This window comes from Arvicola amphibius, chromosome 9, assembly GCF_903992535.2.
Source record: "Arvicola amphibius chromosome 9, mArvAmp1.2, whole genome shotgun sequence".
NCBI lineage: Eukaryota > Metazoa > Chordata > Mammalia > Rodentia > Cricetidae > Arvicola > Arvicola amphibius.
This window is the reverse complement of record NC_052055.2, coordinates 83,233,765-83,258,644: the sequence shown is the minus strand read 5'-3', so window position 1 is coordinate 83,258,644 and position 24,880 is coordinate 83,233,765. Positions and strand designations below refer to the sequence as shown.

Genomic DNA, 24,880 nt, shown 5'->3' with positions numbered 1-24,880 from the left:
GAGGGCATAGGATCCCTGAAGTCAAAGGCAATTATGCTCAACAGTTTGTGGGCACTAAATTCTGGTTCTTTTTTTTTTTTTTTTTTTTTTTTAAATTCTGGTTCTCAACAAGAACAGTATGCACTCTTAACTGTTAAGCCAAAACTCTAGCTCTGAGAATTATATTTAGGCACAAACTTCATGTATCATATTACTACAACCCCAAACTGAACACATTCTGTGTTTTATAGCTTTGTTTCCAATTTTTCCATAGCCTTGTAACAAAATAATAGGTTAGTCATCACATATTTATAATTTTCGTCAACCTTGATTGTTTTGTTTTAATTTTGTGTAGTACTTGCAATGAGTTCGTACAAAATACTGTTGCTTTATTTCCTACTGAACCTACCTGCACACTTTTCAAATTTTCTCTTTGCATAGAAATTAAGGTTACACATTTTTATATTCAGAGTAGTACCACCCTCCACCCACTCCACCTCCATATTTGCCCCTGTCTTGATGCAGGCCTGCCATCTGGTGGAAGCAGGAAGGCACTTCTGATTCAGACCTGTGATATTTCTAATTAGGATTCTCATAGAGCAATGTGGGGAACAGGAGCTCTGTTTCTTGTCTCTAATGAAGATGAACAAATCATGAAAAAAGGAGACATTGGTAACAGTTATAGCAGCCATTCCTCAGGACCTTCAAGGATTGTGATTTGGGGTTAATTGGAAGACACATAGCCCAAAATGAGATCCCTCATTAGTTAGTGAAAATTTAGAGGTATATGGTTATATATGTTATGTGCAAAATATCTCGACGAAAGAATTAAGGAAAATCACAATGGGAATAATGTGAGAAAAGACTTGGAACAATTGCCATACTTCTTTTTCTTCTTCTGCATCTGCTAATCACTTAATCTCTCTGAGTTCATAGAATCCTGCACAAGCACCATTGTCTACAGCAGCTAATAAGATCCAATGCTGCTCATGTATGGCGCTGCCCAGCTAAGGTGGAGGATCTGCAAATCAGAAAGACTCAATATGTGCTCAGCTACCATCCTGTTTTCTTCACAAATCTTGTGACCTTGGGTGGGAGATCATAAGCTCCTATAGGAGGAGGTATTCTGAAGTGATTTGCTGTTGTTAATCATGAAGGGAACCAGCACCAATAATCAATTAGAAGAAGAGAATAAAGTCTTCCCGAGGAGTGTGTGTGTGCCTCTGGCATTCTGCCTTTTAAAAAGAAAGTCATTTCTTATGTGACAAGTACTTCCATATTCACCCAGGTTAATCAAAGACTTCAAATAACGGATCCGATTATTATTAATGTGGGATACAACTGCATCTTCTCAGACTTACAACCTCATGTATATGACAGACACTGCATACTTGGATATTTTCACTCAGGGGCGAGTAGATAAGAAGTGGAGAAAGGAGCAGTCTCTACTCGTTTGAGCTGCTCCCGTGGAGCAGGACCAGCATTTGAAGGCAGATAAAATCCCAGAAGAACAAGATGAAGAGCAGTTTCCCTAAAATTATTCCCGTTTCTTTGAAAATGGCATCATAAGGTTGAAACATTCTGTTTTATCAGAAGGAAATTCATGTATCCTTTTTAACTGGAGAAAGATGAAAAAATTGCTACAAACCTTTTTTTGTTTGTACTGTGTTTTGTTTTTACTGTGAATGCAGGGGTGACACATTCTCATGAGTATCTTAGGGTCATGGACACTCAAGATGGAATCACTTTTTAAGTTAGTCAAAGCTCATTACCAAAGAGCTTCATAGTTGGTAATCACACTGCACAATTGGTCTAAATATTCCTTCTTCTTATGAACAAGGATGAAGTGTTTCTGAGCAGTGGCCATGCCATGTTTGTCTCACAGGTCCATGTGCCTTTGATAACTGAGTTGTGGCAGATTTGCAGATTTGGTGGCAACATTCATGAAATAAAATAACTATACATGAAGAATTTAAAATCTCAGAAGCCCAATGGAAAATCAAAACCAAAGTGTACGAGAGAGAGAGAGAGAGAGAGAGACAGAGACAGACAGAGACAGAGATACAGAGACAGAGATACAGAGACAGACAGAGACAGAGAGACGGACAGACAGAGAGAGAGACAGAGACAGACAGAGAGAGACAGAAAGAGAGAGGGGGGTTCTAGTACATGCCTGGCACGTGCAAGGCCCTATGTCTAATAGCCAAATTGTACCATCAAAATTAGGGGAAGAAAGACCATCTCCAATGTGGAAAATATTGCGAGAAATATGCTATAGGATTATGTTCTTGGTTATGTAACAAATTAACAATTATATTTCCAGTTTCATGTAGACAATCCAATTATGGCTGAGAATTTTGACTTCAGCTTTCGGGATTGATTCTCATATAATAAGCCTAGGCTTTTTTTAAATTTTAAAATAATTTTAGATTCACCAGAAGATACAAGAATAGGATGAAGTTCCTGTGTGTTTTTCCTCTAGCTTTGTTCAGTGTTAGCATCTTATGTAACTTGAATGTTTTATCAAAATGATGATATTGAGATTGACGATCTACTACTAGCTCCAGAATTATTGTGGCCTTTCCATTATGGATATTTTAAAAATATTATTTAGCATTTCTTTAATATTGCCTTAATTATTTTGTTGTGTAAATTGCATGTCCTAATTCACAACAAAAATCTAATTCAATTTAGGGTTTCTTAAACAATGACTTGCTCTCAGTTTTTCTGTTTTGTATTTTTTCCCTTGTATTACTCTTAAATAAATGAATAATAGAACCTTTAATTGCTGCATTTCTGTAAAGTTTGGTGTGGTTTTCTTTATGTAAAATTTTGGCATGAAGCAAAGTTCACGGTGGAATTTCATGTCCCCTGGTGGTTGTTTGTTTTCATTAAAAGCATAATTTGTCATTTCTGTCAGTGTCATTTGGGTTATAAGCTCACATTTTCTTCTCTGCCCAAGTCAGGTATCTCTTATGTGTTATGTTCTTCCCATAAACCTACCATTAAGTTTCTGGAGATTATTATTTTTTAGAACATTGGTGTTAGATATTGGTAAAACAAATGTGTGTTTCTTCATAATTGAAAATTAAAAATTTTAAAAATTGTATTTGTGTAACTCACACTTTCAAAATCTTTTCATGGAGTTGGGTATGGTAACTCAAATCTGTAACCCAGGACTTTAAGGCAGTAGGATTCTGAGCTGGTGGCTAGCCACAAAGACATTGTGATATATAGAGATGGTCTATATACCAAAGAGTTCAATGTTCTGTTCAATGAAAAATATGCTATATTGACTAACTTTCCTAGAATCAGAGGAGAAAACACACACATATACACATGGATACAGACCTACACACACACACACACACACACACACGCAGTGCACATAAGGACATTACACATAATGTATTTGTATATTTTTTTTTTACTTTTTAAAAAATTTTTAGATTTTTTTAAAATACCAATCCAAGTTCCCATTCCCTCCTCTCCACCCATTCCCTCCACACACCCTCGCACTCTACCCCCATCCAATCCTCAGAGAGGGTAAGGCCCATTACTTTGTTGAAGGTCCATGGGTAAGAGCCATTAGAACAGGACAGCAGTATCAGCCAGAGGAGGACTTGCTTATTGCCAGAGTGTGCTTATTGGTGAATCATAGAGAGGCATGAGAAGAGTGTGTGAACAGGAACTTTTATATGAAGAAAGTTTAGCGAGATTGTTATAAGCCACTGTACACCCAGGGGATACTTCCCATCCTAGACACTTGTGAACCGCTCTGATTAAGTACTGGTGAGAGTCCTATTTAGATTTGCTTTAGAAGTCTGCCTGTGGCATATGGTGGCCACTATGTGACACATGTGGTGACCACATGATGATTGTTTGGAGCACTGCATAAATATCAGGGGAAGAATGGTCTTGTGTTTAAATGTCATGTTAGTGCAGTAGAAAGGCCGCCAGCACTATCTAAACTTTTACATCCTATCTTCACATCTACATTACTAAAAAGTGTTGATCTTGATAAGTAGTTAGAGATATCTGAGAACAGGATTATAACACTTCATTAGTTTGGTTCAAAATTAAAACAATAGATCAGGGTATACCTATATTTATAGCAAAAATTGCATGTATAAAGATCCTGGAATAACTCTTTTCCTAGCGCAGATAGTTTTCCTACCTGTGCAGATGAGCAATAGCAAAGGGAAAGCCACAAGCGCAAGGCTGTTGAAAGGCAGAACCAAGATTATAACCAGGCTTCTCTCCTGGGTCAACTGGATCTGAGTCACATCAACTCCCCTACTGTATCGTAGTTATGGTACATGTTGTCTTGGAGAAATTAAGCTTCTATGTCTTTCCCATTCAATCTTCGTATATTGGATTTCTATTTGTAACTACTTTTATGTTATTTGCAGTGATATATTTCCTGCTGGAAATAAAAATTTTAGTAGCAATCACCTATATCTCAGAATGCTCCCTGTCAAATATATAAAGTTATTCATAAATTTAAAAGTTATTTAATATTGTTATACGAGCTTTCAACCTAGATTCACCTGCTTCCCATTGTATTGTGAAGGATTTTCAAAAGCAAAAATATATATTGGTCTGCTTCCTAACAGGTGAAAAATGATTTTCTTGCCTTTTTAATTTTAATTTCTTGTAGGCACTCATTTATATTAAAATGGAGTAGCTTCATATCTGCAAAGCAGAAAGAATTATTGTTATTAAAATACCCCATTTCCCTTCCTTGCTTTCTCTTTATTCATAGTTTAAAAGTGTTCATTTTGTTTATTTGAATGCTAAAATTTTCTGGGTCATTATAGCATACTATGATCAAAGTAGCTTAGGTGAATGAAAGACAGTAATGGCTGAGCTTATTTCTAGGTAGTAAGTGAATGGGGATGAAGTTACAAAGCTTCTAATTTGGGGTGGTAGAGGTACTATTGTGGTAAGGATGGCTGCCTCTAGAAGCCTCCAATTCTCCTAGAACTTTCATAGCAATTAATATGTATTGTTAATGGCTTTGTATTATTATTGTTTCTTCATAAAAATCTCATATACATGGCAACGTATATCTGTACCTAATATAATGTTAGTAGTGTCTTCTTTAGGGTTTTTAGTGACCTTGTTTTAGGGTTTTTTGTGACCTTGCTTTAGGGTTTCATTCAGAGGAAAATGCCTTTTGTCAGCATTATGGCTTTTAATGCAATAATCATTCATGTCTTTCCTTACTTGTATCTGTATCCATATTCATTTTGGATCATGATTATTTACCTGGAGACTAGAATAATTGTTCCCAAATTTAAAGGCTGTATGATTATTAGCAGGAACTGTCAAACTCATAAAACCTAGAGTCATATGGGATACAGGCCTTTGGATATGTCTGTGGCGATACTCTTGCGTATTTTCATTGTGGAAATATCCACCCACTGTGCACAGTACCTTTTTCTGGCTGGGATCCTAGACTATATGAGTGGAGAATGGCAAATGAGTAGCTTCCTGAGTTTGAAAACAATGTCATCAGCTGTTTCAAGCTGAGACTTTTCCTCCATAATAGACTGTATCCTTTGAGCTGTGAGCCATAATAAGTTCTTCTGCCTTAAGTAACCTTTGTCAGGATACCCAATAATAGCAACTGGAAAAGATATCAAGACAATAATTATGAGTTATTTAAGTAAATACTATGTAAATGTAATGACTACATGCATATTGAAACTTGTTGGAAAAGGGAGGCTTCCTGGGTAACTTAGACCTAAAATAATCACACAGAAACTGTATTAATTAAATCACTGCTTGAGCCATTAGCTCTAGCTTCTTACTGGCTAACTCATATATCTTAATTTAACCCATTTCTAGTAATCTGTGTATTGCCATGTGGCTGTGGTTTACCGGCTAAAGTTCCAGCATCTGTCTCCAGCGGGGCTAAAAGGCATCTCTCTGACTCCATCCTTCTTTCTCCCAGCATTCAGCTTAGTCTTCCCTGCTAAGCTAAGTTCTTCCCTGCTATAAGTCCAAAGCAGTTTATTTATTCATTAGTGTTAATCACAGCACACAGAAGGGACTCCCACATCAGAAACTTTGAAGAACATACATTGATCAAACACGTATTTTACTTTTTCAAAAGTTCCCTTTTGATGGAAATTGATTGTTTAAGAAAATTCAGCTCTGACTGGATCAAAATGCAATACTTGGCAGTGCATAGATGTTAGATATTCTCTAATTTGTAGACATGTACCTCACTTGTGAGTCTGTACTTTTGAATAACTAAATAAGGTTTAGTTTTAATGATGACATTCTACCAAATTTTTCATATATTAGTGTGTTCATATCTTCAGAGTCTGAAATTGTCTTCTGGAAGACAAATTATCCATTGCACACCAGAGACTTTGATGACGACATTAGTTATTTTAAGTTACATACTTAAAATCATTTTGTTTATAACAGGCAAGTTACAATTTAATTAATGTGGCAATAAAGACCCCTGTTAGACCCAACTCAAGAAAATTATAATAAAGGTATAAATAAGGTTTTAAACAAATGCACATTATAGTTTTAAAACCTGAAAAGATTGATACAAAGTTGAATAAATGACTCAGAGGGTAGTGTCAGTGTAACTTCTAGCTTATCCAGAAGTAATCCTTGCTAAGAATTGGTGAAGAGATGAATGTTACTTTCCTCCCTTTATTATCAACTCTAGGTCAACAGTCACGACTAGCAGATTTATACTATACTGTTCTTCTGCCTGATAACATTAAGACAATTTCACTCCAGGACAAAGGATACTGCATATATCTGTAAAAGATTGATTAGCTCTCTATGTCATAAAGATTTCAGAGTTGAATTACTTATTAGGAATCCATCTGTGCCATCCTACCTAGGAGCATATATGTCACCAAATAAGAGCAGGGAGAGGACGCTTCTTTATTCAAAGTGACCAGGTATAGTGTGTCCTTTTCCTGTAATTATATCGCTTGGGTGATAAAACCAAGACAGAGAGGAGTTCAAGGCCGTCCTATGCTATGTAACAAATTAGAGGCTGCTCTGTGGTGCAGGAGAGAGCAAAAGGAAGAAAAGAAAATCAGAAGTGTCTTGTGGCTGAACAACTTTGTCCTGCTCGAGGTGTCAATGCTGTCACTGCCAGCCTTCCACAGGCTCTGCGTCTCTTGCTCACATGATCTGTAAACTCCCAGTGAGACTTTGCTTTTCCTTCTCTCTGATCTACAAAGTGCTGGATGCCCTGTAGTTCTGAAAGTCTCACTGCCTCACACTTGAATTCCTTCCTGTGGGTATTTGTGTTCTTCTGAGGCTCCACTTACTGTGCACTGTTAGCGTGTCCTCTTGCTGTCAAGAGACCTGCATGTTCACTGGTTTTGGGGGAAGATATTTCTTTTGGTGTTTCGAGTGTGAAAGGTATAGAAACTTTTGCTGGGCAGCATTGCTTCATGGTGACTCTTTGTTCCAGTAAACAACCTCTGTGTCTGCTTGTCTAGCTCAGGTGCATCACAGTTGAAAGATTTTTTCCTTTCTGTTCTCCTTTTTTTTTTTTTTTTTTTTTTTGTCATAGGTTCTGCAAAAAGTATTGCTCTAGAGGGAAGAGGAAAGCAAAGAAAAAAAACATAACAGCACAACACAATAACAACAAAAAAGCAAACAAAATAATCCACAAAGGAACAAAACAATAATCAGACCTCTCCAACGTGCCTTATTGAGTGCCCTCTGTGTAGCCATGCCTGTGTATCCGTGCCTGCCCTCCACTTCCCATTGCACTTTTTTCTCTTACCTAGGGACTTCCACCTGCCTTTTCCTGATCTGCAGTTATACAACAAGATCACTACCTGGAATGCTCCTTTCATTAAGTAGAAACCTGGCATGTGTAGTGTTTCATTCAGATGTCTTAGCAAATGTCTAGGCTTATCCACAGAAAGTGCTCACATAATGAACAGACACAGAAAATGAAACTGTCTTAGTCAGAGTTACTATTGTAGAGATGAAACACCATGGCCAAACAACTTGGGAAAGGAAGGGGTTATTTCACTCACTGTCCCATAGAACAGTTCATCATGAAAAGCAGTGAGGGCAGGAACCTGGAGGCAGGAGCTGATGCTGAGGCCATGGAGCAATGCTGCTTACTGGCTTGCTTGCCCTGTTTTCTTATAGAACCCAGGGCCACTAGCCAAGAGATGGAACCACCTACAATGAGCTGACCACTATCACTGTTTAAGTAGATGCCTCATAAGCTTACCTTCAGCCCCATCTTGGGACGCATTTTCTCAACTGAGGCTCCTTCCTCTTTGATGACTCTAGTTTGGGTCAAGTTGACATAAAAATAGCGAGGACAGAAACACTGGTCCATAATTGATTATACCTTCAAAAAGTACATTTGAGGCCATATTCTAGATAATATCTTCTTTTTGCTGTGGTTTTTCATTCCTCATCATTGGGCATTATGCCTGGCACATTTTCTGATTTTCTTCATGTCATGATGCTAAAACATTCAGGTTTGCTGATTGTGCACGATCCCGAAAAAGACTGAAGCTAATGCGTTAAGTGGAGGACGACAGCACAGGTGCATGTGCAGCAGGTCCCCTGGGATATTTGCATATCACAGGGTTACACGGATGCCTTTGTTCCACTTGTGTGGGCTCCTGTCTGGATTTCTGTCTTGAAAATGTTCTGCCATTTTTACCAAATAAAACCAGTCTCTTCTTATTTGGACTGAAATTTGAATTTATGTCCTTTCATATATTATGTGATCACCATACCACTATGGGCTATAAGGGTTATGCTTTTAGCCCGTCTTTTGTATTTTTCTTATAAATTACATAGTGTATGTACTCTCTCTCTCTCTCTCTCTCTCTCTCTCTCTCTCTATATATATATATATATATGTGTGTGTGTGTGTGTGTGTGTATGAATTACTCCTTTATATCTGTTAACTAATTAACAAATTAATATATTACTAGTCATAATTTTCTTAAAGGTCACAATCACTATTCTAGATTTTTAGTTAGGAGAAATCATCTTACTTAGTAATTTATATTGCAATTTTGTATATTTCATGTTTTAAATCTTGAATCTATATACACTTAGTGAGTTATTTGCTGTCCTTAAATCTATGACCCAGTGAACTTTTGCACTGTTGCCTACTGGTAATACACATAAATCTGTCTTATTAGAATTTTAAATGTTAATCATGTTGTACACAGTTCGGGGCTTAACTGGGAGATTCAGTATTTCAGCTCAAACGTTCTTTTTATACATTTCACAAAATAACCAAAGCAATGTTGTGGGCTGTAGATAAACTCACTTCTTAGGTATATGTGTGTTATGGAAGGCCGCTTGTTTGTTCCTAGCTGCTAAGCTCTAAAATAATCACAAAGAAACTGTATTAATTACAACACTGCTTGGCCTATTAACTTATGCATATTTCTAGCTCCCTCTTATCTTTTAAATTAACCCATTTCTATTATTTTATATTTTACCACAAGGCTCGTGGCCTACCCAAAAGGTTCCAGCTTGTGTGTCTCTGGCAGTGGCTCTATGGCTTCTCTCTGAATCCACCTTTTTTCTTTCAGCATTAAGTTTAGTTTTTCCCACAGGGAAAGACAGTCCGTTATGTAATATTAGCCTCCCAATATTTTGAATACATTCATATATTCACACATATGCAGTATATAAATAAATAATTCATACTTATTTTAACAGCTAAGAATGGGTCAGTAATAAATGTAAGATTTATTAAAGATATAGAATCAAGTCAAAATGCAAGCCAGTTCATTATTCTTTAGTGAATGAGATGCAACCTGGTGAAGAAATCAATGCTGTGGCAATGGCTGCAGCATATTGGACTCAAAGCACATACCATCTGGTGTGCTTACATTTTAATATACATAGCAACTCTAAAAGGAAGTTGTTGTTACTTCTTTACAAGTAAGGTGAGAATTAAATAAGTGAAGTAATTTATTGAAGATGTGGCAGTTAACAAACCTACAGTTTGTCATCTGTTTTGGTGGCTTTTTCCCTGTCTAGATTAGAAGGAAATTAAAGTTAGCTAAGCAGTGTCTTTGGTCTGAACACAAATTAGTACAAAGCTGAATCAATCCGAGGTTAGAGCTTCATCTTACTGAAGAGGTTTTGTGAAGAATTTATATTGGAATAACATCACTGAAATCTAGTTTGGTCTTGTCCTGAGCTCAAATGTAAACTGATAATATGATTTAAAACTTTCCACCTTGGTAAGTCCTAAAAAGGCAGGGAGTTAAGCTTCCCACATCAGTTCATGCAGATGAGCCACTCTTTTCTTGATTGATGGGCCATGGTAATTCTAAAAATAATTCATATGCTCTAATAACTTAACCCTTGTCACCTTTTGATGATTTTGAGATTACCTAAAATACCCAAGTACATAGATGGTACGCAGTCATGAGGAATTATGTACAAGCCCCTGTAACAATGAAAGTGATGTCTGTGTCCTTGAGCTTTCAGACAGGCTCAGTGATTTTTGCAAATATCTGCTCTCCCGTGTTTGAGCTACTGGAAACTCATCTTTTTAAACTATCAGCAGTATTGAGACTTGCTCATAGTCTATGTTTTCTTCAAAGAAGGCAGCTATTAGCAGAAAATTAAAATTATTTCTGATAAATTATCAGTGAATAAAATTATGCCAGCAAAAATATTTTGAAATAGAAGAAAGTATAATATACATTGTCGAATTTTAAGAAAAATGAGATTTTATCTTAAAAAATTACTTAGATATCCAAGATATCACCATGAAATGCACTAGAACAATTATAAATTTCTTCTCTTAATAATCTGAGTCAAGGATATAATTTGAAAAAGAAAAAAACGGATTCTTATGGTCCTCTTAACTAGCTAGAGATAGAATAGTCATTTTACTGCTAATTAAAAAACAGAATTTTTCTCAATCCAGTTTTAGTCTTTAAAGTCTTAACATTTATGGGGAATCTAAAAGCTAAAATTATCAGAAGAGCTTGAAAAAGTTTACACTTAAATAAGATTAAGTGTGGAATGTTTGTGAGTGGGTTTAAAGTTGCCAGTGGACCTTGTGAATTGAAAATTTATGTACTTTATTGCATTTTCAATAGAGTCCAAAATTTTCCAACCCTTTCTCTTAACTTACTTGTTTTTTCTTTTCCTTTTTAATCAACTGCCTTGTTTTTACTCCCCCCACTTAAATGTCAGTAAGCTACTTTGGCTAATGACGTCATCTTATTGTATCTTACATGCTTTGTTTAGAATTATCATATCCTGGTTCAGCTTCCATCTTCAGAAACCCTTCTGTTTTCATTGCCAAGAGAAATAATAAACCCACAAATAAACCCACTCGATCAAAAAGAGGATGAAACAGAATTTAAAACTTTGATGTGATGTAAATTTGTAAATTTGAGTTCAAAATTACCCCTGCAAATTGGTCAGGCTCCATCAGCCTTTAGAATCTCACCAATCTTTACCTTTAATGATCCCATTTCATAGCAAAGGCCTGTAGAGAATTAAATGACATGTATGTGTTTATGTATCTGTCTGTGCGCACTATTTTGTACCTAGGCAGAGCTCTATGTGGGTTTAAACATGTTCTGAGTTTCCCTTCTTACAGCTTCCTTTTCCACATACTCTACTTCCTGGGATCTTCCTAGATATATTTCTTCTAAAAGTTCTGTTTTGAAGCCTTCCATTCTTTTGTTATGACTCTAAGACTGATATTCTAGGGTTACAAGTGTCCTCGTTATTTTCATCAATCCTTTGAGACATTCATACTTTTTATTGCCAGATGTCTATAGTTATTATTTTACCGATCATTCCAGATGACTTCTCAGAATTCTCTCTCCTGGCTGATGGTTTCCGTCAAATATTTTCTCAATTTTGATCATCAGGAAGTATTGTTTCCCCATGGTTGAAGTTCATTGAGTAGGTCTATATTGGCTTTTTGACAGTGCTGGTATTGTGACCTAAGTTCAAAAAACCTATCACATGAAATGTTTGCTTCTATAACTTTGGATACAATCATTCCAGAGAATCTTTGTTCATTTATAATAACATTGAAACAATTGTGCCTATATTTCATACAGAGAAGGTACTTTTTGTATACCATAGTGGAGCTATTTATGTATAATAACTTTAGGGCAAATAAGCAAGAGAAGAGATTATGACTCATGTATACTTATTTTTTGTGTTAATCATTGTCCTTTGCAAAGTCAAGGAATAGGCCCTCATAGGTCATAGTGAAACTACAAGAAAAGTTTATCCAAAGATAGGAAAAGTAAATATTTCAGGTTTGTTTCAGGGAGAATTTTTGTTGTTGTTGTTGTTGCTAGAATGAGTTCTTCACTTGTCAGAATACATGACAATCAGCCAAGTGGAAGGCATGACTCAAATGGGTGATCCGCAAAGACAGCTCATATTTGCCATCCTACATCCATTCATTCCATATCCTTCTGTGCATCAAATGTCTAGCATGCGTTGAAAAGGGTAGAAGAATATTCTGGCACAGACAGGAGGAGAATATATTAACGCTCAACTGTCTAGTGGGAGGAGCCACACCCAGGAACAAATGAGCTGCGGGAAACACTGTACATGAGAATGAGAGCAGAGACCCAAAAGATGAGGAGCATGGGGACAGGGTTGGAGGTCGGAATCAGAAGACTATTGCCTTGCCGAGGTGCAGTGGTTGGAAAAATGACATGACAGTAGAGACAATGAGTTCACCTGGAAATTAAGAATGTCTCCCGTGAAAAGAAATTCCATTATGTTTAAAAACTGTAAAGGACTATCTAGCATGTGTGGACCCTGGGGTGCAAGACCCAATATTGCCAAATAATGAGTGGAGGAAAACGGCACAGGTGTCTTTGCAAGGAGCAGTTAGTGTGTACAGGTTGCTCATAGTGAGAGAGCACCCTGGGCACTGACATTGGGTGAGCTGAAATGGATAAATTACTCTGAAATGTTGAAATAGCCTTTTCAGTTCCTCTATTTGTGGATAAGGTTATTAAGTCAATCTTTGAGAGAAGCCATGGCAGGAGCTCAACTAGCAAAAAGCTCCCGAGTTCAAAACCGCACATTTACACACACTTGCAAGGATAGAGAATACTACAGCAGTGTCGTATGGAAACACGGGAGGGAAAGCTGCATCGGAAAATGTTTTCACATTGCATTTGGGAAATGAGGACTGCACAATATGAGATCTTCCCACATTTCAACCTTTGATGTAAAATTAGAGAAGTAACAATCTACCATCCAGGAAATGAAAAAAGTACTAAGAGAAAAGGAAGAAAATGGAGAAAAAAAAGAAGGTAGATCATGAAAGTGGTAGAAAAGTCACAGCCTCAGAATGTTACGTGTAACATAGGAAAAGGCCACTCTGAGAAGCAGTATTTATTGAAATAAGTGAATGAGACATTTCCATGTGATGTTCTGAAAGACAGTGTTCTCTACAGAGTCATTTCTGTGGGAAGTTTTCATCATTAGCTTCAGCTGTAAACTTGATACAAACCTAGAGTCACCAGGGAAAGGGGACCTTCAGTTGCAGAAATGCTTCAATGAGATTGGCCTGTGGCTTTATCTGTGAGCTGTTCTTAATTGGTAGTTGATATAGAAGAGCTTCCTCTAGCAGGAAGGCCTTGGCTATGTAAGCAAGTCAGTAAACAGAGTTATTCTATGGTCCTGTTTAAGTCCCCGGCTTCAGGTTCCTGCATTGATCCCCTATCCTGACTTCTCTCAGAGATTGACTGGAGTAACCTGTGAGCCTCCTCAAGTTGTTTTGGTTGTTGTTTGCTTTCTTTTGTTTTCTTCCCAGCCGTAGAAAAGCTAAGTGAGGTATGAGGAGAGAAGCTCAAGTTGGAAAAAGGAGGTGAGGGCAGTGACGCGAAATGAGTGGTGGAGGTAGCATTACAGTGGCAAGGAACTGTTTCTGCACCACTCAGAATGAGACAGTGACAAGCTCTGAGGTCTGTCCTTAAACTTAAACACCTAGTTGCTGAGGATAAGAAAATGATTCTGGAGGTAAAATAGGACCCAGGTACTTATCTGGAAAGCTGGGTAACAGGTTAGGCAGAATACCGTGGTGTCTTGAATTTGGGCCATATTGAGGACTTCAGGGCTATGTGAGGAATGATATAGGAGGAAGAAAGAGAAGTCTGTGAAGGCTATGTTTAATTTGTGACTTCTGAACTTTTGCAAGGCAATAGCAGGTACAAAGGAAGATAGATCCTCTGGAACTGGGAGAGAGTTCATGTTGGGAAATTGAACGTGGGGCTTATCGGCATATGTGTGTACGGAGTCACCTGGGATGGGGGAGGATAGCAGATGGAGAAAGGGCAGACAGCTGTTGAGACTGGAGGCAGACTGCAAACGGTAGAAGGAGGGGCATCCTGGCAAAGGAGCTGAGAGGAAAGGAGGCATGGGGACACTTGTGTCTCTTTCAGTAAGGTAAACAGTAGTAGAGAGGTTAGGAGAACTGTCGGGTGCTGTGGAATGATGGGCACCAGTTAAATACTGGGTCATATCAGTTTTAAAAATTAACCAACTTCTGCCTCTCAACGAACTAGTTCATACATTAAAAGTTGATAGCTGTATATACAGAATTGGTATCCAAGATGACAGGGACAAACTGCTGTTTTGGGAGCAAAGTGGAAAGTCTGTTTGAATGGGTAGGGAAGGCAAAGATCTATGCATTCAAGCATTAGTATAAGAAAAAGCATGGATTTAACAACAGACTGGCTTGTATCCTCAGAAGAAAGGAGAAGGATTCTGTGTGGATGAAATAATGTTCCAATTTTCTTTGTTGTTGTGGTGGTTTTTTTCTTCCAGTTCTTCACCTCTGTGTATAGACTTAGTTAAAATGCAAGATATTTGTTTCAATTTTTACTAGTCTGTTCCCTATGTCTGTGAAGGAAAAAAATGGCCACCACCCTTTGTCCAATGCTATTTCAAGGATCACCATAATACGGGTTACTCCTTAATGTGTTCTTATCAGAAACATCCATCTTCCCGACACAGTACCAGGCTTGATATAAACTATGACCATCATAGGGTTCAACCTCAGAATTAAATGGTTTCTCCTCTTTTCCTTTTAGATGTCTTAAAATTTCTTAGCTTTTATATTCAGCAAACATACTATTGATTTTTCAACTTCAAACAAGTTATGGTATCATATGAGAAGAGGGAACTCCAACTGAGTAGATAACTCTATAAGATAGGGATATGGATGGGCTTATGATACATTTTCTTGATTAACAATGATGTAGGATGGCTCATCCAACTGTAGGTGGTAACACCCCTGGGCACTTGATCCTGGGTTCTAGAGAAAACCAAAATGAGCAAACCATCTATGGACTCTGTTTCAATTTCAGTCTTCAGGCCCCTGCCATGACTTCCCTTCATGACAGACTGTTCAGTTGATACAAACCCTTCTCTCTGAAGCTGCTTTTGGTCATACTGTTTTATTACAGCAATAGGAAGCAAACTAGGCCAGGGACCAACATTGTACTTTCCAGTCATTCTTAAAAACTGAAAGAAAATGCTCAGAGTACATTATTGAGCATCCCCTAGTCTGTCTCACTGGTTTATCATATATAGCTATGTGGCAATAGTCATGGCCAGAGAACAGGTTGAACTCTCTCCTACATGATGAGGAGACTGAAAGCATTCAATCAAAACACAGAATTTGCTCCTAAAAGAAGAAGTATCTTACAACTTAGGCAAGGAAAGGAAATAGTCTAACCCCTTTATTCTATACTTTAGAAAGCAAAATCTTATATTCTCAAATACTCATCTAAGGACACTGTCTTAGTCATTGTTCTATTATTGTGAAGGGACACCATGACCACAACTCTCATAAAGGAAAGCATCTAATTGTGGCTGGTCTATAGTTTCAGAGGTTTAGTCCATTACTACCATGGCAGAGAGTATGGCACCACACAGGCAGACTTGGTGCTGGAGTGTAATGAAAGCTCTACATACAGGTCTCCAGGAAGCAGTCAGAGATCATTACTGAGCCTGGCTTGGGCATTTGAAACCTCATTGCCCTCTCCACTGTCTGATCCCTTTCAAGTTGTGCCACTTCCTAATGACCAAGCATTAAAATGCATTAGTCTATGGGAACCCATTCAGTTCATAACACAGACACAATGCGCACATTTGCAGAAACAGACATGGCCTTCAATCTTTTACATCCTAGATGATCAAGTTCTTTTTATAACAGTACTGTGCATACCCATGTGCACACACACACACACACACACACACACCCAAAGCAGGGGATTTTTAATTATAGTACAATCATGTTTATTAGAAAGATAAATTATACTCCATACTTAGAAGAACTCAATCTACAATGGGAAGAAATTCATGGCAATATATGAATATGTTGTGTTATAGGTAAAGAATGATAAATTTTACTTAGTCAAGGTATCTATATTTCAAGTTTCAAGTTTATTCACTTGCAATGGAGAAAGTATTTTTTGATTATATCTGCTGAAAAATGGAGAACTTAGATATTGATATAAATAAAACATATTAATATTTAATATCTAAAAGTAAATTTAGTATTTAGTAGATTAGCTACTTAGTCAAAGTAGTTACTTTGTTTATTGAAATATATGATAAGTTTAATATAAATCTAAATAAACTAATCACTTGATTAATGAACCAGCTTCATCAGGAGAGCTCATGGCAGTGTGAATGAAATGTGAGAGCTTTTAGAACTGGCTTTTACTTGTATGAGCATGATTACATGTAAGTAGATAAATGCAGTCTCTATATCATTCCAATTTGGGTCCTACCATTGCTGCCAGAATTTTCTTTATAAAACAACTCTCAGAGTGATTCAGTTGCTTCATTAAAAACCTCTGACTGTGTTCTGTTTTCCACAGAATGGATTTCAAACGTCTTTATGTGACAGCTATCCCATCTACTGCAGCTCGTCTCTCTGGATCTGACCCTGGCCCCAGTTCTCATTCCTCTACCTGTCTGTACTCTCACTCACCCTTGTTTCTAATATTCTATTGTGTACGTGTTTGAATAATCCCATTCTCACGGCTTGTTCTTCCTGTAGAACCGTGTTGGGACAGCCTTTCTGTGGTTTTCCTCATGCTTCTAGGATGTCTTCGCACACTGACTGCTGGGAGAATCACACTAGCTTTCCTCTCTCCCACCAAAAGCAGACAAACAAAGAAAAAGCATCATCTTCTGCACCGCCCATTTGCTTTTCCACATCCTGTCCTTAATTTGATAGAAAGCCTTGTCTTTATGCCCGTGGTATCTTTTCTACTGTTGCCTTACCATCTGCCCAGAATTCCCCCCTCTTTATGAATATTTCACTAAATCTCAGCCTCTTCCTCACACTACTCATGGTTCCCTTCCTTCTCTTGCTTTTGAGTTCATGAACCAATGTGTGGAGAGAGCTGGTGGACACATCCTTGTGTTGCCTCTATTGCTCACTTTTCTCTTCTGGGTGCTTTGTCTCATTTTCCTGAATTGGCTCTCGTGCCTTGCTTTAATCTTTTCTCTCTTCATTCTTTACTTTTTCCCGCCATTACTGTCACTAAATATCAGCTCTCCCCTCACATATGGATATGGATCTTTAAGGATATTATCTTTAAGGTATGGCGCCTCCAAAATCTCTTAGTGCTTTAACATCTCTCCCGTCTCTCACTTAAAGCCTGACTGAACAACAGCTCTGATCTTCCTTCTCACCATGAAATCTAGTAGGGAGCTCTCCAGCCTGGTTGTAGCAAACCTGCCTTTTCTGCAACCTTTGTTGTAGCCACTTGAGAAGGCTTTGGAAGTAGCATGCACATTATACCTCAGAGCTTTCGGGATACTGTGGCGCCACTGTGGAATGCTCTTTCACAGTTTGCAATTTTAGAAAGTCGTGCTTATCTGCAAATTATCTCCCCAGTATCTCCCCGCTGTGCCACTTGCTCTCCTTGGTTGTTACCTGGGTAATCAGCTGCCGATTTGTGTTGCTTTAAGGACTTATGTGCTTTCAAGGGCTTTAGAATGGTCAAATATCACACTCTGAAATATTTTCTCAGATGCCTAAGGTTACAGAACTTTCTGCTTAGGTGAGTGTTTACAGAACCTAATCTCATAGTGCAGTGTAAGTAAACAGTAAGTATTGATCTGCTTCTCTTTAATTTATTTTTATTTTATGTGCACTTGTTTTGTCCCCTGAAACTGAAATTCCAGACTGTTGTGACCTGTCATATGGGTGTTGAAAATCAAACCTAGGTTCTCCAGAAGAGCAATCTGTGCTTTTAACCACTGAGCCATCTCTCCAGCCCTTTGATCTGCTTTTACCATCAAGTATTTATTTTCTTTCTTTGATGAGGAATTTCTATAATAGCTCTCTTTATCACTCGTTTCTATAAAATAAATTAACAAAACGTTTTTCTGCAATTTCAATTAGTTTATAGTAATGAGTAAAGGTGCTGACTTTTGAAGAAAGGAAATTACGTTTTTAAATTGATATTGCAAAGCATTATCATTCCACAGTATTTCTATCATATGTCTGATCATTCAAATTGGATTGCTGCACCTCTAGTTTTCCATATCATGTGACCTGCCATCTCTAATTTTTCTCTGGATTTGCATGTTGTATTAAAAGGCGTAAAGTGCAGCTCTGAAAAGCCATCATATTAGAAGGAGCCTGAGCCCATATTCCGAAATCACTATGAAATAAAATGTGAATGCTTTGCAGGATTTCATTTTTCCCATACACGAGTGCTCACCAGGAAGTCCATTTTTCTGCAGTCTAATTCTCTGGCATTCACTTTATAGAGCTCCATCTCCCAGGTAGTGTAACTGAGTGATTCAGTAGATCCATTATGAATGTAAAGTCAGGTCTGTTTTACCTTTGCCCACCAGTTATAAGTTCAGAACATCTACACACTTTTCGAACTGTGCAAAGGGTTTGTAGCAAACATTTGCCAACCAGAACCTGCTGTCTAGTTGTTAGGGTCCCTGTCTTCTGTGATTGAAAAGACACAATGTGGTATTCTTGAACAGGACAGATGTGTGCAAATAAAAGAATAAGAGCAGGCTCATTACAGTCATCTTCTGGGTCACTAAAATTTTGAGGATGCTTGAAAATCAGTGTTTATGGTTTCATAGAACAGTGTCTACTAAATTTAAAAGGTTTATGAATGTACTCTTATTGATTAAATTTATTCTTTGGTAATCCATGCATTCTGATTATTCTTACTCCCCAACATCTCTTCTCCCCAACCACCCCGTCATCTCCCATCCTTTCTACAAGTTCTTTTACATGTTTGTCTCTTTTTGATTTGTTTCATTACCCAATAAATTAAGCTAGGGCCATCTATGTGACTGTAGGTTCGGACAGTCCACTGGAGCATGGTAGTCTCACCATTAGGAACATACTGAAGACTTCATTCTATCCAAATTCACCCAGTCACCAAGGGTTCAGGAGAGAGAAGGGCCCAGTGAATCTCTCCTCAATCCATAATTGACTAGTGATAGGCCCAGCCTTGTGCAGTCCCAGAGCGGTGGCCGCAATGCCCTGAATACACCATTTCACACCCCATCTCACTATCCTACAGGTCTTCCATTCCTTCTGGTAACTCTTGTGTGTCCCCTGACCCTTGGAAAGATTGGTATATAGGACTGACTGCTCAGGAATCATTTATTCTCAGTATCTTGAACGGCTACAAGTCTTTGCGTTTTTTAATTTATTACCCATCATAGAGTCCTGCAGTTGGGACTCTACAGGCCCGTGCTGCTTTAATTTTTAATTTTCATTCTGTAGCTGGTAACTCACATGGTCAAAGCCAGATTTCTAACTCTGTAGTCAATAGGGACCTAACCTATTTACCAGATGTTCAGAATTAATGAGTATGAGAACTCTCTGAGAATCTAATATTTACGTATTGGTTCTTTGCATGCTCATACCTGTTCAAAAATTATTTTACAGGCAACATGCAATAGTATTAACATTTAATGTAGAGAAAAACAAATATTCCCATTAAACTATAACTGAGTAAATCACTAGTTTCCGTTTTCCTTCTTCCATTCCAAGTAATTGATAACACTCAGCTGGAATATCAACATACTTAAAACTTTGAATTCTGCATAGTCACATATTACCTGAAAATTTTCATGTTGTCAAAACCTTTTAAATTATTAATTTAATGGTATAACAGTCCATAATTTGATATTCAAAATGTATGCTATGATAGTATTATGTACATACTAAAAATTTTTAAAAATTATTATAGAACTATAACTAGCAAATAACCTACATTACAAATAGGTATTGTATTTTGACTTCCCTGAAAAAAACAGCTAAATATTGTGGCAAATATTGACTACTTTAATTGGGTATCTGTATTTTCAATCTAAACAATTAAATATAAAAACAAATTTTATACACTAAAACACAATCATTTAATTTATAATAAAATATGAATTTTATAAGCAGAAATTGTATTATATTAAGACTATTTTTTTCAAATTGATATTTCCTTATTATTCATATGGTATTTTCTTTATGGAGCATACCATTGTTTAATAGAGGTTAATGCCCTTTAAGAATGACCCCAGCTAAGACTCCCAGCGATAGTGGAGAGGGTGCCTGAATTGGCCTTCCCCTGTAATCAGATTGGTGAATACCACAACTGGCATCATAGAGCCTTCATCCAGTAATTGATGGAATCAGATGCAGAGATACACAGCCAAGCTCCAGGTCAAGCTCTGGTAATCCAGCTGAAGAGAGGGAGAGGGAATATGTGAGCAAGGGAGGTCACCATCACGAAGGAGGTATCTATAAAGACATCTGAACCAACAGCTGTAGAGCCTCCATGGGTCTTAACTAGGCCCTCTGCATGTGGGAGACAGTTGTGTAGCTTTGTTTGTCTGAGGGTGCCCTGGCAATAAGACCAGAATCTATCCCCATTAGCTTGTTTGAGCCCATTCCTTATGGTAAGATGCCATTCAGCCTTAATGCAGAGGGGAATGGTCTGGTCCTGCCTCAACATAATGGGTCAGGCTTTGTTGACTCCATATGGGAAACCTTACCTTTTGGGAGGAGTTGATGGCAGCTGGGCTGGAGGAGGGTGCTAGAGGGAATAGCAGGAAGGATAGAAGTGAGAACTGGGGTTGTAATGTAAAATGCAATACACACACACACACATACACACACACTCACACACACACACACACACACACACACACAAAGATCCCAACACTGATTAGTTAGATACCATTTTCTTCCCTCTAGACCAGCAGTTCTCAACTTGTGGGTTGTGACCATTGTGGTTCAAACAATCCTTTTACAGGACTTGCCTAAGATCATTGGAAAACACAGGTATTTACATTATGATTCATTATAGTAGCAAAATTACAGTTAAGAAGTGGGAATTAAAAAAAAATGTATGGTCACCCCAACATGAGGAATTGTATTAAAATGTTGCAGCGTTAGGAAAATTGAGAACCACTGCTGTAGATCATAGATTCACAAAAGAAAACAACAACAACAACAACAACAACAAAAAAAACAATCTAGAGACAAGGTTAATGATGTCCAGACAGGAACACCCAGCTGTCAGTAACTTGTAAGCAGTTCTTTCAAATTAAGGATTTAAGATTTTTTTAATTGCATGATTGTGTGACGGGGGGGGGGGGGGGGGGGGCATGTGCTCATGACTGCAAGTGCCTGCCTAAGCCAGGTTCCCGGGGACTTGAAATTACAGGTGGATTGTAAACTCCCAGCTTGGGTGCTGGGAACCAAACCGAGAGACTCTGAAAGAGCAGTAAGCACTCTCAGCTACTGAACTATTTCTTCTATTTCCATATTGAGTATTTCTCAAATGTTTATATGTACTCCACTCAAGTGAAAAGCTTCAGATCTGTGAAGCTTTATCTGTGGAAGCATAAGGGGGACCGCTCAGTCAATTAAACTAATTGTTAATAGTTGCAGAAATGTTATGACCTGCGTATTATTCAACCGTACATTATGTATTCAGAGTCCCCTTTGATTCTCCTCAGCGTAATAACCATCGCAACAGTCTTTACAAAGCTCTAAAATGTTTTTCTTCGCACTAGTTCAATAATATTATTTTAAGGTCAGATGGATCTAATTTCCTTTTACTCTGAGAAAGATAAAGCCACATAAAATTGAATCAGATGCCCCGGATTCCTACATGGTTGTTTCCGATTGCATTTAGTGGCTTCAAAACTTTAGTCTAGAGAAGAGTGCTCACTGTGGCCGTGCCATCCATCACCTTGTCATCTGGCTCGAGAGAAGACTTTGTGCCTCTGCTGCAGATAACAGTATTTGAACAGTCCAGACTTACAGAACTGTTCCCCAGTAAGAGGAAAACCTCCACTCTCCAAGGCCTTCCTTCTGCCGCCTTTAACTCTTTATTTCCTGTCTTTAAGGTAATTTTCAAATCTAGCCACCTTTAAATCTTTGCGGATCAAGTCACATTTTATCTAATAGAGTTAGACAGGGTTTGGGGCACACAATTTTATATGCTATAAGTGGATAAAATGGAAATGCCAAATTAAGTTGCATATAATAGTTGTGTATTTATTTCTTAATATCTAGAGGAATGTCTTCTAATCGAAGAATCATATACAATGCATTTCTCAAGGGCAGAAACTTTCAGGAACAGGAGGAAGGAATACGGGAAGGGATAACTAAGAGGGAGAAAGGGCAATAGTGAATAACCAACAGAGAAGTGTAGACCTTTGTGTTATTGCTTAGCAGATAATTACTTGTAGTGATTTTTCTCCAATTGTGAGTTCAGAATCATTTGACAAAAGATAATATTGTTCCTGTTGAAAACCGCGGCTCTCATCCGTTAGCCTGTACCTACTAAGACTGACTGCATGTTGATGGAGCTCGTAATTCTCTTTATGCATGTGTGCTCGTGTACATACACATGCTTATGAACTAGAAGCAGGTGCTCCACTGGCCTACACCCTGAGTTCCACTGGGTCAGGGTTTTTAAAAAATACTAAAAGGTGTGTCTTGCGCCTACTAAAGCTTAAGATCCATTAATGGCTAAACCTTATTGAAAATTCTGACCTTTGGCCTGTGCTGTATTTTTTTAATTGTATTAAGAAGAATAAGGCTAAGGAAAACAAGCATAAGAAAGTGAGGCCTCACCGCAATAGTCCTGCACCTCAGCCAGTAGATTCAATATCTGAACTGGATAGTGCTGGGATGGAGTGAACAGATCCAATGGCTTCAAACAGAAGTGTTTTGCCAGGCTGGCCAGCAAGAAAACTGTGGAGGAGCTTGCCTACAAGTGAACTGTTGAGGGTGTGTAGCTCCTCTGAGGCTGGGTGGTGCGAGGTGCTGATGGCACAGGACAGCCCGATATCCAGCTCTGACGGTAGTCTTGCTAACAAACACAGACAAGGAACTCGCTGCCAGTTCTGACCTTTGGGCTAGGCGCCTGACCTTGACTGTGTCTGTGTTGTCTGTGGCTGGTTTTAGCAGGACACAGTGACTTCTTTTCCCAGGTTTTTTTTTTTTTTTTTCCTAGCCAGTGCTTTCCTTTTTATTTTTTTAAAAAAACACATATTTACTTTTGAAAAAAAAAATCTATGCAGGTTAATGATTTGCATTTCAGGATCACAAAGCATAGGCCTTTCAAGAAAAAAAAAATCTAACCAAAGGAACTCGTGGAGAATGCACTGGAATAAAAACTAATGGGAGCTTTGTCTGTTCCTTGCTCTTGGAAATGACAACAGGAGTGAGGGATATTAAGGTGCAGAAGAGTTTACTTAATTATTTTTAACATTTCTTGAATGGCGATTGTGATAAATACTTAAATAAAAATAAGATTAACATGTATAGATACGGTTTCCTTATAACTGAAGCACTTGAATTTTATTCAAAATTTTCCTACCAGAATATCCATATTAATTGAGACAAACACTGGAAATATAATCTAAATAAAAGATAAAAGTTGGTACACATAATCAACTTCCTTAAATTTTAGAGTACATATATAGGGTCATGTTTTAAATAAGACTTCTGAGATTATACTCTTATTTCTTTATATAGTTTAAAAAACTTCTTATCTAGGGAAAAATAGAATAAAAAGTAACAGATGAATATAGCCCCATAGGTCACTTGCTAATTTCATATTTCCATCACTAAAATAATACTACAAGTACCAGTGCCAACATTATTAATTAATGAAAAATAGATTTCTTTCATGAAGCTGATTTTGACATGTGCATTTTAAGCTGTGTTAACATTATTTTCTTCCTTTTTTCCCCTTCAGTGTTTGAGGTTGAATTGTAACACAAGTAGATTATGCAAATCAAGACAGTTCTTTCCCAAAGCCCTGAAAATTTAATGTCAGAAAATACATATTTTAGCATACATTACTTCATGAAAAGTTCATTTTTATTTTTCTGCAAAAGTGCTGTAAGCTTTGGAGGAAATCTTATGGTCTCTGGCTAAGCCATATGCTTCAGAGCATTTAACTTCCTTGCAGTTACCCAAAGATGGTAATACATGGTTCCCTTGACATTGCACCACCCGTTTCCTTACTATTGCCGTGCCGACACTGTTTACATGTGGACAGAAATGGGAAAGTGTCCAGTTGATCAATGGTCAAGAGCCACCTTGCTCCTGACCAATACTTTTCATGACTTCATTGATTAGTAGGTTGTGTCCAAGTGCTTAGAGGACTCATAGTATGAGTTTGATTATAATTAAAAATATAGCACCGTGCTTCTGAAAACAAACAGCCATCATTGTTGCTAACATCACCGCAGTCAAATTTGGGAATCTTTACCTTGTTCATTATCAGCAACAGAACTATCTTAGGCAGATTTTTCCCAACAGGATCTACCATGAAGTAGGTGCTTAGCCAAAACAGTTTAAATCAACTTTGAGACTCTGTGA

The 24,880-nt window shown here is 37.7% G+C and overlaps 1 protein-coding gene and 1 long non-coding RNA gene across 2 annotated transcripts in view; one reads left to right on the top strand and one right to left on the bottom strand.

Moving 5' to 3' along the window:
- The window catches only part of Adgrb3 (adhesion G protein-coupled receptor B3), a 710,232-nt gene that overhangs the window by 133,113 nt on the left and 552,239 nt on the right, over positions 1–24,880 (top strand). The window lies entirely within an intron of this gene.
- On the bottom strand, positions 20,089–23,414 carry LOC119822748. Its single transcript, XR_005286839.1, has 3 exons — positions 23,123–23,414; positions 21,028–21,068; positions 20,089–20,715 (listed from the first exon to the last, which is right to left on the bottom strand). It is a non-coding gene; the product is annotated as an uncharacterized LOC119822748 (long non-coding RNA).